This window comes from Gorilla gorilla, chromosome 18 (assembly GCF_029281585.2).
Source record: "Gorilla gorilla gorilla isolate KB3781 chromosome 18, NHGRI_mGorGor1-v2.1_pri, whole genome shotgun sequence".
NCBI classification, from domain to species: Eukaryota; Metazoa; Chordata; class Mammalia; order Primates; family Hominidae; genus Gorilla; species Gorilla gorilla.
In genome coordinates this window covers 114,027,753-114,045,492 of record NC_073242.2, presented here as the reverse complement: position 1 = coordinate 114,045,492, position 17,740 = coordinate 114,027,753, and the positions used below count along the sequence as shown (strand labels likewise).

General features: G+C 42.5%; 1 protein-coding gene and 1 long non-coding RNA gene across 5 annotated transcripts in view; one reads left to right on the top strand and one right to left on the bottom strand.

The window, feature by feature from the left end:
* Nucleotides 1–17,740, bottom strand: part of CDH13 (cadherin 13) — a 1,164,256-nt gene that overhangs the window by 260,075 nt on the left and 886,441 nt on the right. The window lies entirely within an intron of this gene.
* Nucleotides 6,782–17,462, top strand: LOC129527792 (uncharacterized). Of its 2 annotated transcripts, XR_008672861.2 has the most exons (4): nucleotides 6,782–7,366; nucleotides 11,618–11,729; nucleotides 13,272–13,347; nucleotides 13,443–17,462. It is a non-coding gene; the product is annotated as an uncharacterized lncRNA (long non-coding RNA). The 2 variants fall into 2 exon arrangements; XR_010131600.1 differs by lacking the exon at nucleotides 11,618–11,729 and having other exon boundaries at nucleotides 6,806–7,366.

Here is a 17,740-nt window from a genome sequence, read left to right as displayed (position 1 = left end):
ACCCAGCGAAAGTCACAAAGCTAAAACATGAAGGAACCGATATTTGAATCCAGTCTGTGTGAATGCACAGCTCTGCCTCTGACCCACCATGCACAGACCGCCTCCCTGATGGGTTCCTCTCTGCCAAGGGGCTATTTACTAGTAAATGGCATTTCAACATAGAGGTGGCAATCTGAGATTGCCATAGGCTAGTCCATCTTTGTCAGGACCAGTTGAGTGACTTGGGAAAGTCACTGTCCCTCTGTGAACCTCAGTCTTCCATTACAAAATAAGGAAGTTAATGAGATGATTTCTGCAGCCTTGTGTGTGTGGTTAAGATGATGGGCAGATTGAAAACAGCTGCTGTGATGGTTGGTGCGTGGTTGATGTGAAAGCCTGGGTGCTGGGTTATAGAAGGAGTAGACTGACAAAGACCATTAATCCTAACAATTGCTCATCAACAACTTAACACAGGCCAAATCTGTCCTCAAGGACAGAGCCACAGTGCTCTCAGGAAACAGTGCTCAATTTTGGCTCTCTGTTCTGGGGTCCTGATTCCGTGACTATGAAGCAACTTTAGACAGCCAGCTGGAAATGCCATCTGAATGTGTAAGAAGGTGTCTAATATGAGAATCATAAAACTCAGCACAAGGTCAGCTCAATAGTGACTCCACAAAATTCAAGCTATGGAGACCTACAGAGACTGACTTTACAGTGCACTCAATTTTCTGATATTTCTCAACTGAGAGCTTCACTGACTTAAGCTTTAATTGAAAGCATTTAACCTATTACAAATTATCATGAATAGCACCAAGCTGAACACCCCCAAAATGCTCATTTCAAATATATGAACCTCTTCAAGGGCCAGCAGGAACAGGTACGCAGAGCCATGGGTTTAGAAGGAAGACAGACAATAATCTTCAGAGAACATGCTTCATGTCCAGCTCAGTGTCTGCATCAGGCACCCTCTGCTTGCAACTCCAGAGCAGTCACTAGATTCTTACCCAACCCCATTTCACAAGTTCTTTTGCACTCCTACTTAACTAGGACTGTAGTTTCTAATTTTCCTTTATAAGTGATGTTAATAACGTTATTTTATTACAAATACATATTAAAATAACAGAAATGTAAGAAAAACATTAGCGCTCCATAATCACCTGACCAAATGTTCAATATGTTGACATCTATTTTCATCTTTTTTAAAATCAATATCAATATTGTATTTTTCTTTTATGTGGTCGTTTAATAGATAAAATTCTGTTATGCATAATTTTCCTTTGTGCTTGTATTAAAATCTCTATTTCCATTTATATTACTCAGAAAACAGTAGTACAGATCATCCATGTCTTTTACTATCCTTACAGAATCCTATAAAAACACACACAGGGAATTTTTATGATTTTTTTTCACAAAAAAATGGCATGCACATTTCTTTATGTAAGCTGTGTACATTGCTCTGGGCTAGTAAATCATAGATATTATCAGTTATTTTTTAAAGCCATATAGTATTTCCTAGAAGGGATGTAGTACAGTGTAGTGTGAATGGAGATCTAACCTTTTATTTTTTGTACCTACAAAAAACAATGCTTCAACAAACATCCTTACAGATATAAACTCAAATATTAAGGTTTTATTATTTTTTAGGCTAGTTTTCAGAAGTAAAGTTTCTGGGTAAAAGACAAAGCCTGTTAATAAGTTTAATATATGTCATCCAATTAGCTTGTACACTGCAAAGCTAGGATTCCAATCCATGTACACTGGACTTCAGAGTCTGACCTCCAACCATAAATACTGTGTACTGCTTGTACTTCAGAGATGCCTAACAATGGGGCTTAACTTCCTGAAGAAGCAAGCTCGCCTAGATCTACAATGAAAAAGAAAAAAAAAAAAGACAGAGGTATTCATGGGGAGGGGGTTTGGGTGGAATGACCTCCATCTTGTCTTCTAATCTGAGACTTTCATACTCCCTAAACTGAATCCACTATATTTCAGTCAGGTGGACCAAGCAATTTATATATAACTACCCCACTAGTAACTGAGCAGGACCACCCTGGGGACATTTCTCAAGGTGACTCCTGCTAATTAAACAGTTATATAGCCATGATCCCTTCACCATAATGAACAAAGAAAAAAGGCATGGAGAGACTGGGATTGAACAGTCTCTCTCTTGACTACAACCAATGCTGAATGAGACATGGATTTAGAAATTAGAATAAAAACAACAGTGTGTTCAGCATGATAACTCTTTTTCAGTGCTTAGTGTTTTAATGCTGTTCGTTACATCTCAGCACTGTCAGAGAATTTAGAGATAGATGGAGATAGTTGGGGAATTTAGAGATAGATGGAGACAGTTGGAGAATTTAGAGACAGATGATCTAATATTTACAGTAGAAATGCCTTTTGAAATAAGATTTATGTAATATTTAAATGAAGATAAGTGCCCTCCCAAGGGCTCTTAGACGACCCCACTAGGGACTACTATTATCTCAACCCCTGAGAATGAGCCTCATGGGAGTTGATGTTTCACTATACACCCCACAGAAGGGTAACCAGCCCATCCAGACTGCCCAACTGCAACAGAGGAGGAGATTTCCCCAAGGAGAAGACTTAATGGAAAAATAATTTCACGTTTGCATTTTTAATTTTGCAGCTTAAAATCTCTCTAAATACAGTTTCCCATTTAAAATGTGATCAACCAAAATTTCCTCATCCTTATTATGGCAAATAGCCAGTTATAGTGTTCCTTTTGGAATAGCTGCAGGGATATTACTTAGATTTAAGGGAGAAGGCATGCGTGCAACTGTGATTAAAGCTGAATATGTTTAGTTATCACTGCTATTAAGAGGATTATTAAAGAGGCTGTGTGAGTTTGGGATATACAGATGGGGCTAAGCAGGTATGCCTGTGTGTAGGGGGCCCACTTCTGGCTCATTATCAGCTCTGTGGGAACTTGGATTGTCTAGCCCTGGCCTTCCCGATAAACTCCCTGCGTGCCCTTAGAAAGTCACCGAACTCATTCGAGGAAGATCTGTAATGTTTCCTCTGGCTCTAATATTGTTTGAAATTTTGTTGGTACTTAAGTAATAAATTAACATTAAAGTGGTACTGAGAAAATATAGACTTCTTTCTACTTTACAGTCTGATATGGATAACAGTGATCTCAAAAGTCTTTAATTTGGTGAGTGCCATTATCACCCAAATGACAACAACAACCGTAATAGGTGCTGGCATTTATGGGGTTGCTTATTTGCTGCCAAGCCCTAGACTGGGTGTTGTCTCAGCATTTGCTTACTGGGTCCTTTCGTAGCATCTGGGTCAGGTGTATATATCATCACTATCTTACAAATGAAAAAGCAGACTCAGGTTGCCCTGGGCCATCTCTATAACGCCATCAAACGCATGTAGTTGCCCTGGGCTGTTTCTATAATGCTATGGGTAGATGTAGTTTTTCTCTTCCTGTGCTGCGGTTAAGGCAGATGAAAACTCCTTTTGTATCTGAATTCCCATTCTTAATTTTTAATTTTTTTTTTTGAGACGGGGTCTCGCTTTGTCGCCCAGGCTGCAGTGCAGTGGCCAGGTCTCGGCTCACTGCAAGCTCTGCCTCCTGGGTTCACGCCATTCTCCTGCCTCAGCCTCCCAAGTAGCTGGGACTACAGGCACCTGCCACCATGCCCAGCTGATTTTTTGTATTTTTAGTATAGATGGGGTTTCACTGTGTTGACTAGGATGGTCTCAATCTCCTGACCTCGTGATCTGCCTGCCTCAGCCTCCCAAAGCGCTGAGATTACAGGTGTGAGCCACCGTGCCCAACCTTAAATTATTCTTTAATTAAAAAAATTTTTTTTTGAGACAGAGTCTTGCTCTGTTGCCCAGGCTGGAGGGCAGTGGCATAATCTCGCCTTACAGCAGCCTCCGCCTCGTGGGTTCAAGTGATCTCCTGCCTCAGCCTCCTAAATAGCTGGGATTACAGGTGCGTGCCACCACGCCTGCCTAATTTTTGTAGTTTTAGTATAGACGGGGTTTCACCATGTTGGCCAGGCTGGTCTCAAACTCCTAACCTCAAATGATCTGCCCGCCTTGGCCTCCCAAAGTGCTGGGATTACGGGCATGAGCCACCGTCCCTGGCCTGAATTCCCATTCTGTCTGCCTGCCTGCTTCAAGACAATTACTGGGATTGCCAGCAGTTTCACTGTTCCCAAACTGGGACAAAGGGCTAAGGTAAAGAAGGTAAAGAAGAAGATTGTACAGGCTGGGCTGGGGAAGTGAAAGAGTCAGTGTTTAAACAGTGGCAGCAAATTTCATCATTTAAGCCAGGAGCCCCCAGCCCCCGGGCCACGGACCAGAACTAGTCCGTACGCTGTTAGGAATTGGGCCACACAGCAGGAGGTGAGCAGTGGGCTAGCAAGCGAGCATTACCATCTGAGCTCGGCATCCTGTCAGATCAGCAATGGCAGTAGATCCTGATAGGAGTGCAAAACCTATTGTGAACTGTGCATGCAAGGGATCTAGCTTGCATGCTCCTTATGAGAATCTAAAGAACTAATGCCTGATGGTCTTAGGTGGAACAGTTTCATCTGGAAACCATCCTCCTCCAATCCCACTGGAAAAATTGTCTTCCATGAAACTGGTTTCTGGTGCCAAAAAGGTTGGGGACTATTGATTGAGGCTACAACACAAAGCTATTTTTGCCCCAGCTTGAGAGCTGGCACTTTTCAGAATAAAGAGGAAAAAAAAAAAACCAAAACAATAACCACCACTGCCCCCACAAAACAAAGCTTCTGACTCTGATGACTGGCTGACCTTTGAAGCTGGTTAGAAGGTAGTGGCTGCAGCATTTCCTGGTGTTTTTGGTTCTGCCTTGAATATTACATCCCTTTCATATTGCTACTGTAACAAATTACGACAGCACGGTGTCTTAACATATCTGTAAATTTTATAGTTCTGAGTCCAACACAGGATGCTGGGCTAACATCTAGCTACTGGAAGGGCTGCACTCCTTTCCAGAGGCTCCAGGGGAAACTCTATTTCTTCACTTTTTCCACCTTGTTGGGACTGCCCATGTTCCTTGGTTTGTGGCCCCTCCTCTGTCTTCAAAGCCAGCAGTGCTGGACAGAGTTGTTTTTATGCTGCAATCTCTCCCGTTCTCTTCTTCAGTCTTCACATTTTCTCTGAGCCAGAAAAAGTTCTTTGATTTTAAGGACTCATTGGATTAGAGTGGATCCACCAAGATAACTCAGAATCATCTCCCCGACTCAAGGACTCCTTAATCACATCTGCAATGTCCCTCAGGTAGGCAACATATTCCCAGCTTCTGGGGCACTAAAGCATGGACACCTTTGGGAGGGCCATTATCTCGCCTACTATGGATGTGAAGTCAGAATGGAGGTTTGCACGACAAGGTCTGGGGAAGGAACTGAGCTTAAATCCACAAGGGCTTGGCAACAAGCAGGTGCTGTTTGGGATGCCCTCTCCCACCAATACTGCAACCAAGTCAGTATAACATAGCATTTACAAATTAGGCTTAGAAGTCCAAGAAACCTGTTTACAAATTCCAGCTTCACCCCTTTTCAGCCATGTGACCACAGGCAAGTTATAGAACTTCTCTTTGTACTAAAGCTTATTTTACGTTGTGGTCCAGAAGGTGAAATAAGTCAATGTGCATGACACACTGGATCTAGTGCAGAGAAAGTGCTCAGTAAATGCCAGTTATCAGGAAACTGATGGAAGCTGTCTTAGACTTCAGGTGCCTGGTCAATCCGAGTACTACATTCTACTGGCCCATGGTTGGTTCAAGGGATGGACATGAGGCACAGATAGAGCCAACTGGAGTCTGTCCTTGGGGTTGCTATAAGGACACTGGGAGAGAGAGGTTTTCATTCCAAGTAAATTGCCGTTTGATTCCACTGTGTGCATCAGACCAATAATTTCTCCTTACAGAGAAAAAGAATCAGGGTCCCCGAAAATTAAGGTTTTTGTCCAAGTTGACACAGCAAGAATCTATGAAGAGAAAATCATTGGTCTACTGACCTTCCCATCTCATGCGCATTCAGGATTTACAGCCCATGGAACCCACTCATATGATTTCTTCTCTGATCCCTGTGGCTTTTCTGTGTTAGATGGTGGCCCCATTTAAAGATGGATAAACTTGACAATCTCAGTCCTACAGGTTTGCCAAGACCTCTCAGCTAGTAAGAGGGGGTGTTAAGACATGCAATTTGGCTGGGCGAGGTGGCTCACACCTGTAATCCCAGCACTTTGGAAGGCCGAGGCGGGCGGATCACGAGGTCAGGAGATTGAGACCATCCTGGCTAACATGGTGAAATCCCATCTCTACTAAAAGTACAAAAAATTAGCTGGGTGTGGTGGCAGGTGCCTGTAGTCCCAGCTACTTGGGAGGCTGAGGCAGGAGAATGGCGTGAACCCAGGAGGCGGAGCTTGCAGTAAGCCGAGAGCTTGCCACTGCAGTCCAGCCTGGGCAACAGTGTAAGACTTCATCTCAAAAAAAAAAAAAAAAAAGAAAGAAAACGACATGAAATTCATGACTCTCGGTCCACCTGCTTTACAGGCTGGAATATCTGTGTGAACTTCCTGCTTCTACAATTGTAAAGAACTCATAATAATGTGGTTATACATTTTTAAATCTATGTCTGCATAAACACACTAAATAAGTGTCTACTCCTTCACTGGGCCTGGTATGAATATATTACTCATGTATACTGAATGCTGATTTATTCTTCTAATAATGCATTATTCATTCTCTTAACTGCAAATTCTCTTGGTTGTCATGCAAACCCACAAGCTTATCTGTGGAAACAAATCTGTTGCATGGTAAGGTCGTGACAGATATGAGGACATTTCAACTCTTCGGGGTTCTGTTTCACTAATTTACACAACTGAAATAAAGCTCATCTCCTGTGGGTGGACTGCAGGGTAAGTGATTAAGAGCTGTAATCTAAGAATCTTGGTTGAGAGGTGCAAATACTACTGGGGACTTTGGTTGCCCAGGAAGCTCTCCATCTGGGCTGGTGCAGAGAAGGTGAATCTTCATTCTATAGTCCTGACACAGGTTCTGGATGCTTCCTCTTTCCCAGAACAATGGATACTTCTAGGAGCTGCATAACGAGGAACTGAAGTGTTTGAAATGGGGACTGTTGTCGTTCTTGCCTCCTTTTCCCAATGTTCAATGTTGTCCTTGCAACCATGCCACAGAATGGGGAAGATATATACTTCTGGGATGTGCAACCAGACATGCCCACTGAGGTGGAATCTGAGCGCTAGGAAGAGCCCAAGCCAGCTGCCAGGGAACTGACATCAAGGATCTACCACGAAGCAAGGGAGTGACCCTGGAGTAGATCCAACTCAGGAATGGGAAGTGGAGGAGCACTTGGTGAGTACACACACGTGGCAGAGAGTCCTGGTGTGGGGGGCACTGGTTGGCAGGGTACAGGCTGCTCCAGTGGATTCCAGGGTGGGAGGTGAGTTTCTCTTCAAGGATAATGAAAAGGGTAGGGCACATATGACAAGACAGAGCCTTGGGCTTAGAAAATCTAAAAAAGCTATCAGGATTGAAGAGCATGGGCTGGGTCATCATGAATGGGAAATCATGTTCAACCAAGACAGTCTGCCAGACAACCTTGCTTTCTTCCATCCATGCACTCATTTATTTATTCAAAAATACTAGCTGAGCACCTATTATGGACATGACAGGCACAGTGCTAAGTGCTACAGCTACAGGGTGGACACCATAGACATGGATCCTGCACTCATTATTTGTGGGTAGAGAGGATGACATCAAACTTTTATTACTAATTTAGATACAACCTGGACAGGTGCATGAGGAAGAAGCACCTATAAAAGGGGTACCAGAGGAGGGTGGAATAGGGAGGCCGGGGGTCCAGAAATGCTTCTTTGAAGAAGTGACATTTCAGCAGAACTGAAGGGTGAGTATAATTCAGCCAGGTGAGGACATAAAGGAAGAAAGTTCTAGGCAGAGGGAACAGCACCTGCTAAGGTCATGAGTCTGAAAGGGACTTGGTGTGGCTAGCTGGAGTCACACTGGGAACAGCCACCAGGTGGTGAGTCATAAAGTGTTTGGAAAAATTCTTTAAGTCCTTGGGGTGGAGGGGAATTGAATCTATAGGTGGAGGTCAGAGCCTCTGTAATAAGCCCTAGGAGAATGCACAGCCCCAAGGCTGAATTCAGGCCAGTCTGATGCCACCTGTCACCACCTGGAGATGGCCAGAACCCGACAGGGCCCATGGATGTGAACTCTGCCGCCCACCTGCTGATGAGAAATGATGCTGCAGGTGTTTAACAACCCAGGGCGCTCGGCAACTTTGCTGTGCTTTATTACTTTCATTTATAGAATGGTATAAAACTAGACATTTATTGGCCACAGACCATTTTTGTTTTCCTGTAACTCAAAAATGGTTACATTTTTAAAAATGAAGTATTACCAGCTTCAAGTCTGTAACAGAGACCACGTCTTGTTGGCACCCACTGAATTATTAAGACTAGAAACCCCACGGTTGCATATTGTGCTGTGGAACTTTCTTCCCCAATATGCCTTACCTCATATACTAATGTTAATTTTGACAGTCCATAACACAAATTGACATAAGATGGACATATACACTCCATCAAGTGAATAATACATGACTTTAAAACAATGGCAGGCTACATTTTGACGTGATCGATTATAATGGACCCGAAGCAGCCGTTATGGCCTTTCCATAAAGATTCAATAAACACGTGGAGGCTGCAGCAGAGCAGGCATGAAACATGGCATTAAAGCGCAAGCCAGAGCTGGCTCCTCTAAACAGACAGCACCCGGTGGGCAGAGAGCTGGACCTGCACTCTGCGCAGCAAGGGAGAACTGGATTTGCAGACCTTACCTAGGAAGGAAGGTGGCCTGGCACCCGAATGCAGGCATTTAACAGCTGATGGATTCATTTCTCCATCCATCACACGAGGGACTCTAGCTTCAGAAAATCGCTTGAAAAATAACAACGTGTTTCAAGTGCAGACTCTACACTCTTTCATTTAAACTTCAACGACCTCATATAGTAGGATGATTTGCCCTGTATTATAGGTGAAGTTACTGAAGATGCAAGAGGTTAGATTTCTTTTTCAAGGTCACTCAGGTCAAGGTCAGTGGCAGAACCAGCACTAGCCAGGCCCCTCTAACTCTGAAGCCTGGGCTTGTTCCATGCACCTAGGTTGCATCCCATGGAAAAACCCATAGGTGGAAGAATTACCCACTCATGTTCTTTTCCGGGGGTGGCTGGTGTCTACATATACAATTTAGATTGATTTCTCTAATATCCATCTGCATTTGCCAATGATCACATCAATATTTCTAAGAGTTTTACATCCCTTTAAAACTCACAAGGGATTTAACAATATTCTCATCCAATTCTCATAACATACCCTGGGATAAGCTGTCTCTAACCTGTATTTTATTGCTGTTGTTGACACTGTATTGGTGTTTATACTGTGTTGGTGGTGACACACTATTAAGGAACCTGCTAAGGGTCACCTGGCTGTTACTACTCTATTAGCATAAAAATACAATTTTTTTTCCATTATTGGTTTTTCCATTCTTTTTTTTTTCCTAAATTTCAAAGAGCAAAGAGTAACTTCTCTCTTGAAGGACCTCACAGTCATACAGGGTGGCCGATTACTTTATAACTTAAAATAATAAAGCCTTAAAGCTGGAAGAAACCTAAGAGGATGAAAAATAATTACTGAGAGCTAACACGCAAGGCAATACATGCAATAATTTAAATTTAAAACGTGTTAGCAAAGTGGTGGTTTTCCATTTACTGTGGCACTGTGGTGATAGGGTATGTCTTACCTAAATATATTTACTGAAGTAAAAGAGAGCATGTTGCTTTAAAAAGCACATGAAGTAAATATTAGAACAGATGTTAGAAATAGCAGACATTACAAAGGTAAAATTTAAAAAATTGAAGTTTGGGAGGCGATGGTTGAAACCTGAGGAGAGACACTTCCTGTGAACACTTCTCTTGGTGGGGCAGCCCATTGCTCTCCCTTCAAAGGATTTTTAAATAAAACTTGGATGAAGATTCTGAGCTGGGCAGAACTGAGGCCAGAGCCATGTGGCGGATCCTGTGCCTGTCACTGGCTGGTGTCCCTCAGCACTCTCCAGGCTCTGCCCGGCCAGCTGAAAAGCTAGCCACGTCCTGTTCTGGCTCCAAAATTGATGATGCCACATTCCTGCAAGTGTTCCATTAAGCCCTTCCAGGACAATTTTCCAGGCTGAGAAGCTGTAATCAAAATTGGCAATCGAGCGGCAAACATAAACACTTCCGCAAAATTATATGCAAACAAGAACCTGGCTCTAAGGCCAACCATAGAGTGGATCCATGCAATGACATCTAGACACAGAGGATTTTTGCCTAAACATATTATTCATAATATCCAAGGCCAAACACAGCCCAAGCTGTGTTTGCTCCCTCAGAGCAAACCCTGCAGCCCACTTAAGTATAGATCCATGTAACTAATACCCAGACTGAGAGAACATTCCCAGTCTCCAGCAGGCTCTCCTATGTCCTCTCCTAACTGCCATCTCTGCAAGGTAGTCACTATTCTGATCTCTATCACCATAAATCCTTTTTGTTTTTTCTTGAACTTCATAAATGATGGAATCATACAAAATGTACTCTTTTGTACACTTGGCTTCTTTTGCTCCACTTAGAGCCTGTGAGTGTCAACCATATTCATTCTTTTTCATCACTGTTTACCTCTAGTCATTGACTTATTCTGTCATTAGCAGTCATATGTATTGTTTCAAGACTGGGGCTACTATTCTGAAAAACATTGCAACACTCCTAGTTGTTCTACATACTTGTCAGCACTTGATATTGTCACTCCTTTAAGTTTTAGCCATGGTGAACATTTATGTCATAAAGTTACCCAGGCTTAGCCCTTTTCCTGAATATGAGACCTTTATTTGCTATGATTTGCTGTTTTTACCTGAAATTTTTTCATTTATTTTTCAAACTCAACATAGCAAGCAGAAGATTTCACATCTCCTTTCTGATCATCTGCTACTCTTCCTTTGCCCCCCAGCTCTAAGAAACCCATTCAAAGCTAATTTCCTCATGCATGTTTTTAAGTTACCCTTGTTCCCCCCATCATTCACACTGGGCGGACTGTACCTTTGCAATGCTGCTTGTACTGAGGCACCTTTCTTTCCTCTCCCCACACCATTGCCCTAGAGCATCCTTCATTATCTCTTGCCTAGAATATTTTAGGCTCTATCAAAAATATTTCTTTGAACAGCTATTTTTGGACATTTTAGAAATAGGTTTAACTCATTTCCTAGGCAACTTCTCTGACTTTTGATCAAAGGGTCTGTAAACTTATAACTGGATTAGTCTAATACTCAAGGTATTATAGTTAAAGTGGCTAATTTTCTTTCTCTGTTAGTTTGCTCAAATACCCTCAAATAAGGAATGCAGAAGTGTGATATGAAATTCATTTTCATTGAAGTATTTGTTTTTTTTTTCATTGAAGTATGAGTTCTTTCTTTGTCCCTAGACTATTACTGAGACCAATCAGCTGTGTTCTGGGGACTCCAAAACAGAGGCTGTGTTGTGTTCGTATGTTGCAGTTTTCCTGATAAAGGCCCTTGGATATCACTGGACTCCACTGCTAGGCCGGGAACAGGCCTGATCATATTCTCTGAAGTCATCTTGTTAGGCTGAGACAAGACAAGACTCCTGGTATTTCTCCTTCCATCTGTATGTAGGAACTGCCTTCTAACCTAACTAAAATTCCTCAAATTTCCAGTGTGTCCCAGTCCCTATAAAACTCTATTCTCTATCCTTCCAGATTCTAAGCTTCCAGGCTACGGACAAAGAACAATGGTAAAGTTTAGCAAATCTGAGAACCAGCTGCCTAGGATCTGTGAATCCTAGTGCCTATGTTACAAACTGTAGAGTCTGGTATATTAGTCCGTTCTCACGCTACTAATAAAGACATACCAGAGACTGGGTAATTTATAAAGAAAAGAAGTTTAATTGACAGTTCAACATGAATGCAGAGGCCTCAGGAAATGTAAAATCATGGTGAAAGTAGAAGCCAACACATCCTTCTTCACATGGCAGCAGCAAGAAGTGCTGAGCAAAAGAGGGAAAAGCCCTTTATAAAACCATCACATCGGCTGGGCTCGGTGGCTCAAACCTGTAATCCCAGCACTTTGGGAGGCTGAGGTGGGCAGATCACGAGGTCAGGAGATCGAGACCATCCTGGCTAACACGGTGAAACCCCGTCTCTACTAAAAATACAAAAATTAGCAGGGTGTAGTGGCAGGTGCCTGTAGTCCCAGCTACTCGGGAGGCTGAGGCAGGAGAATGGCGTGAACCCGGGAGGCGGAGCTTGCAGTGAGCCGAGATTGCACCACTGCACTCCAGCCTGGGCGACAGAGCCAGACTCCGTCTCAAAACAAAAAACAAAAAACAAAAACCCCATCACATCTCGGCCGGGCGCGGTGACTCACACCTGTAATCCGAGCACTTTGGGAGGCCGAGGCGGGCAGATCACAAGGTCAGGAGATCGAGACCATCCTGGCTAACATGATGAAACCCCGTCTCTACTAAAAAAATACAAAAAAAATTAGCCAGGTGTGGTGGCATGTGCCTGTAGTCCCAGCTACTTGGGAGGCTGAGGCAGGAGAATGGCATGAACCTGGGAGGCAGAGCTGCAGTGAGCCAAGATCACGCCGCTGCACTCCAGCCTGGGTGAGAGAGCAAGACTCCATCTCAAAAAAACAAAACAAAACAAAAGACCATCACATCTCATGATATCTCACTCATTATCATGAGAGCAGCATGAGGTTAACCACCCCCATGATAAAATTACCTCCCACCAGGTCCCTCCTATGACATGTGGAGATTATGACAACTACAATTCAAGGTGAGATTTGGGTGGGGACACAGAGCCAGACCATATCACTGGGGTTAGTCACTTCATCACCCCAGGGCTCAGTTTTCTTATCTGTAAAATGAGAATAATAATAATATCGACCTCAGAGTTGCTGTGAAAATTAAATGGGACAATCTACATAAAGCCCAATGCCTTGCATTTAGTGAGAGTGCCACATGTATTCTATTACCATTAATGCTAAAAATAGAGCCTCCAAACTGCCCATCTCACTTTGTTCCTAATCATCTTCTTATACACTGTCAGCAATTCTTTCTCTCCTTTAGCATTTTTGCCCTTAGATCCATTTTTAAGCTTCTCAACCCATTCACATTGTTTTCCAGACTGTCACTGCAACAAACAAAGGAACTTCCTGGTGATTGCCCATGTGTTCCCTCTCATTTCTCACCCTCCCTTCAGGTAGGTGGGGCCACATGACTAGTTCTAGCCAAAGGGAAGGTTGAAGCATTTAAGAGCTGCTTTTGATACTGTAACTCTTTGTTCTTCTGCCACAGGCACAAAGGAGGCCAGTGCTCCACATGCTGCAAGCTGGCAGAGCCTCTGTCAGCCTGGATCCCTTAATGACTACGTGGAACAGAGCTCCCCAGCAGACCCATGTAGGACTCACAGCTTGAGCAAGAAAGAAACTTTGCTGTGCTATGCCTACTAAAATTTGGGGGTTAACTTGTTACTGCAGCATAACCTAATCTAGCCCTGGTTAATATTTCAAGTTTGCTTTTAGATTGATAATGTCTTTATGAGCCTCTTTTAGACAGTCTACATCCTTAAACTGTCTTGCAAGGACTTCTAAGCTGAATATGACCTGCCGCTCCGGAACCTCTTACAGTCACCCTGTTGAGCTTCCTTTTATGCTAGAACTGTAGTCTCTCTGGGATCAGCAAGAGATTCCAGGAATTCACTTCATATTTCCCTTTGCCAGAATTACTAGACCTACAACTGGGAAAACACGACAGTCAATGTATCCAGACTTTTTTCAGTTTTTAACTATACCAGCAATTTCTTACACTCACTGATTTCTCTGGTGACAATATTTTTGCTCTCACTCCCACCACTTTATCTCCTTTCCTGGCTAACAATTTCCAGGTATCAAAGTAAATACCATTTCCTCCAGGGAGCATTCCTTGCTTTCCCCAACAAGGTGGGAATCCATCTGTTGTACACAACAATGCCACTGTAAAAAACACTCAGATCATTTGCAATATCTTTTTAACATCTTTTCTACTAAGTTATAAATTCCATGATGACAGGGGAGGCAGCTGGCTTTTTTACTATATATTCATTTTAAATACTGTGCCTGGAGGAGAGTAGGTACTTACAAATTACCTTCTGATCATTGCCTTTATAAATAAGAGGGAGAACAATTCAGACAGCCATTCTCCTCAACATGATAAGGGAGCTCTCACATTAAAATCCTAGGTCTAGAAAGAGAAGACATCTCTCCTTTGAAGCAGTCTATAAGTCATACTGTAGAGAATTGTTTCCCACAAATTGCTTTCTGTAAAGCTTAGTTCCATTTCAAAACTCTGAAATAAAATCAGATCCTTGGCTTCTTGATTCTGCTTTATACTTAGCTTACTGTAATGTCGACACTATTTTTATAGGCTAGAAACTAGCGGAGTGTTCATAAAGAGAGATGACATGAAAGCCTGGCTCAAGATCTCAAAATTATAGGGTGCCCCCACTCTGATGAGAAGAGAACTTCAGAATGGAGCCACACTCCCCAAACGGTCCCAGTGTTGAATTGCTTTTGCTTCTCATTCTTTGGCACTATAAAGAAAACTTTGAGTGTAAAACGCTTAGAGGAAACTTTCTACCACCCCCCTGAGCTAACAAATGCCATGAGCTATCTGAGGACATCCCTTTATGTTATATACTTTTATGATGAAGATAAGAACCCACCACATGCTCTTAGACGGAAACTTGGAAAAGCGAATTTTTGAATAAATCACGAGGAACAATTTTTGAATTGATTTTCTAGGTTGGAGCAGAAATGGAAATAATTCAGCTAATATAAACAACATGGATAACAAGATAATATTATACCCAAATATCAGCTTATCATTTCTTTTCTTTTTCTGGCTTGTCTGTTTAATTCCTATATAAAGATTAAATTTATAAATATATATGCAATGTTTTAATGTGGCAGGACACATTAATACAATATCAAAAAACAACTTATTAATTTTATTTCTAAACAAAATGAACGCTTTGCTTGGTGTGTTTTAAAAATTTCTTCATGAATTCAACCAATTATTGAGAATTTGAGAAAAATAATGTATTTTTGTCCTGCTTATAAAAAACTTGATTCTCATATTTTGGTAACATCTCTGTTGTGACATCTAGAAATTCTAAGCATTTGAGAAATTTTACACTGCTTTTTAACACTGGAAACTTTGACAGCTGGGGCAATTTTCTAGTCAATCACCCCAGTGAATCTAAAGCAGTATCTTTTTCTAGCTTGTATCAAGGGAAATTACAGCATGATATAAAGTTTCTCTCCTGATTACAGAAGCTCCTTCAATTGTGTCACGGAAAAGACTGAACACATGCAGATATGTGAAATGAAAAGCAGTCTTGACTGTTTATTATTGCTTGTTAACTCTTCCTGAGTGCATAAAACGACAGTGACTTCAAAGTTACTGCAGAGAGAAGTGTAATGCTTAAAAGAGAAATGTCGTGCAAATGAATTTTGTAGTGGTGGTTTCAAAGCTTCTAGAATTCTAATCAAAGAGGCTCAGGGTTGGTTTGGAGAGACCTTAAAAGGAATCCAATCCCACCACCCAGCTGAGGCATGAGTCCTCATGTACAGAGTTCTTAATTCTGCAGGGGAGAAAAGAGAGCTCAGAAACATGGAACGACTTCTCCAGAAACTGAACCCAGCAGACCTACGACACAGCACAAGATGAGGAAACCAGATTCTAGATTCCTACCCACCAAGCTGCCTCTGACCCTAAACCTCCAAAAGCTGGCTGTGTGCACCTGGGTAAGACATCAACTTTCAGTCTCCATTTCGCCATCAAGAAACAGAGGCATTTCAGTGTCCAGGAGCTGCAATAACTACACGTCATAAACCGGAGGGGCTCAAAACAACAGGAATTTACTCTAATAGTCCTGGAGGCCAAAAGCGCAAAAGAAGACATCTACAAGAGTCCTTCCTTCTGGAAGTTCTGGGGCAACATCGGTTCCCTGCCTCTATCCTAGCTTATAGTTGTTTGCCGGTGACCCGTGGTATTTCTTGGTTTATAGACTCATCATCCCACTCTCTGCCTCCAACTTTAATTGGCCTTCTCTCCTGGATCTTCTGTGTGTCTCTGTCTCTCTCCTCTTCTTCTTTTTTTTAATTTTGAGATGGAGTCTCACTCTGTTGCCCAGGCTGGAGTGCAGTGGTATGATCTTGGCTCACTGCAACCTCCACCTCCCAGGTTCAAGCAATTCCCGTGCCTCAGCCTCCTGAGTTGCTTAGACTGCAGGTGAACACCATGCCCGACTAATTTTTTGTATTTTTAGTAGAGATTGGGTTTCACCACGTTGGCCAGGCTGGTCTCCAACTTCTGAACTCAGGTGATCCAGCTGCCTTGGCATCCCAAAGTGCTAGGATTACAGGCATATGCCACCGAACCCGGCCCTCCTCTTCTTATAAGGATACTCCAAGGCATACTGGACGTAGGGCCTACCCTAACCCAGCATAACCTGATCTTAACTAATTACATCTGAAAAGACACATTCTGAGATTCTGCGTAGACATGAATTTGGGGAGGACCCTAGTCAACCTAGTACAGAAAGTGATAATGGGATTTATTGCATGGAGTAATTGTGAGGATTAAGTGCATGTAAATAAATATAGAGAAAAAAGAGCAGGGCCTGTCTCACTGTGAAAGTACAATACACATCGGCTTTAATTAGTAATGGACACTACGTTCAGGTTGTTATTCCTACGAGGTACACAAGATAGTTTCATTTTACTCTCAATTCTTTCAGCTCCTGATGATGAACTTTTAACATACAAGACAGTCTCTATTGGACAGATGAGGCAAACTTTGCTCTCAAAATATCCCCTTACCTTTTTTTCCTTCATTCTCTATAATTTTTGTCTATGTTTTTATCAGCTACTTGGGGACTAGAGAGGCTGGCAATAAAGGTGATCTGAGGCCTATTATGGTGGCATTTGTCTTTGAACCCAACTGATAAGGTTTGGCCGTGTCCCCACCCAAATCTCATCTTGAATTGTAGTTCCCATAATCCCCATGTGTTGTGGGAGGGGCCTGGTGAGAGGTAATTGGATCATGGTGGCAGTTACCCTCATGCTGTTCTCATGATAGTGAATGAGTTTTCAAGAGATCTCATGGTTTTATAAGCGGCTTTCCCTGCGCACTGCTCAGCACTTCTCCTTGCTGCCACCCTGTGAAGAAGGACGTGTTTGCTTTCCCTTCTGCCATGATTGTAAGTCTCCTGAGGCCTTCCCAACCACAAAGAACTGTGTGTGAGTCAATTAAACCTCTTTCCTTTATAAATTATTCAGTCTAGGGTAAGTCTTTATTAGCAGCATGAGAACAAACTAATACACTAACTACAGGAGAAGTATGCACTTTTTGGAGAAGTTTTCCAGGCCCACGATCACCATTGATCTAAGGGATCTAAGGAGGTTCTAATATTTTGGTGAAAATGCCATTTCAGGTCCCATGATGCCTGCCTCTCTGTTCATCACTCTGTGGTCAGGGGCTGAGTCAGGGGCTGACTCAGAAGTGAACTCAGATATTCAGATGTGAACATGGATCTTTGTTTGATGCTTTGA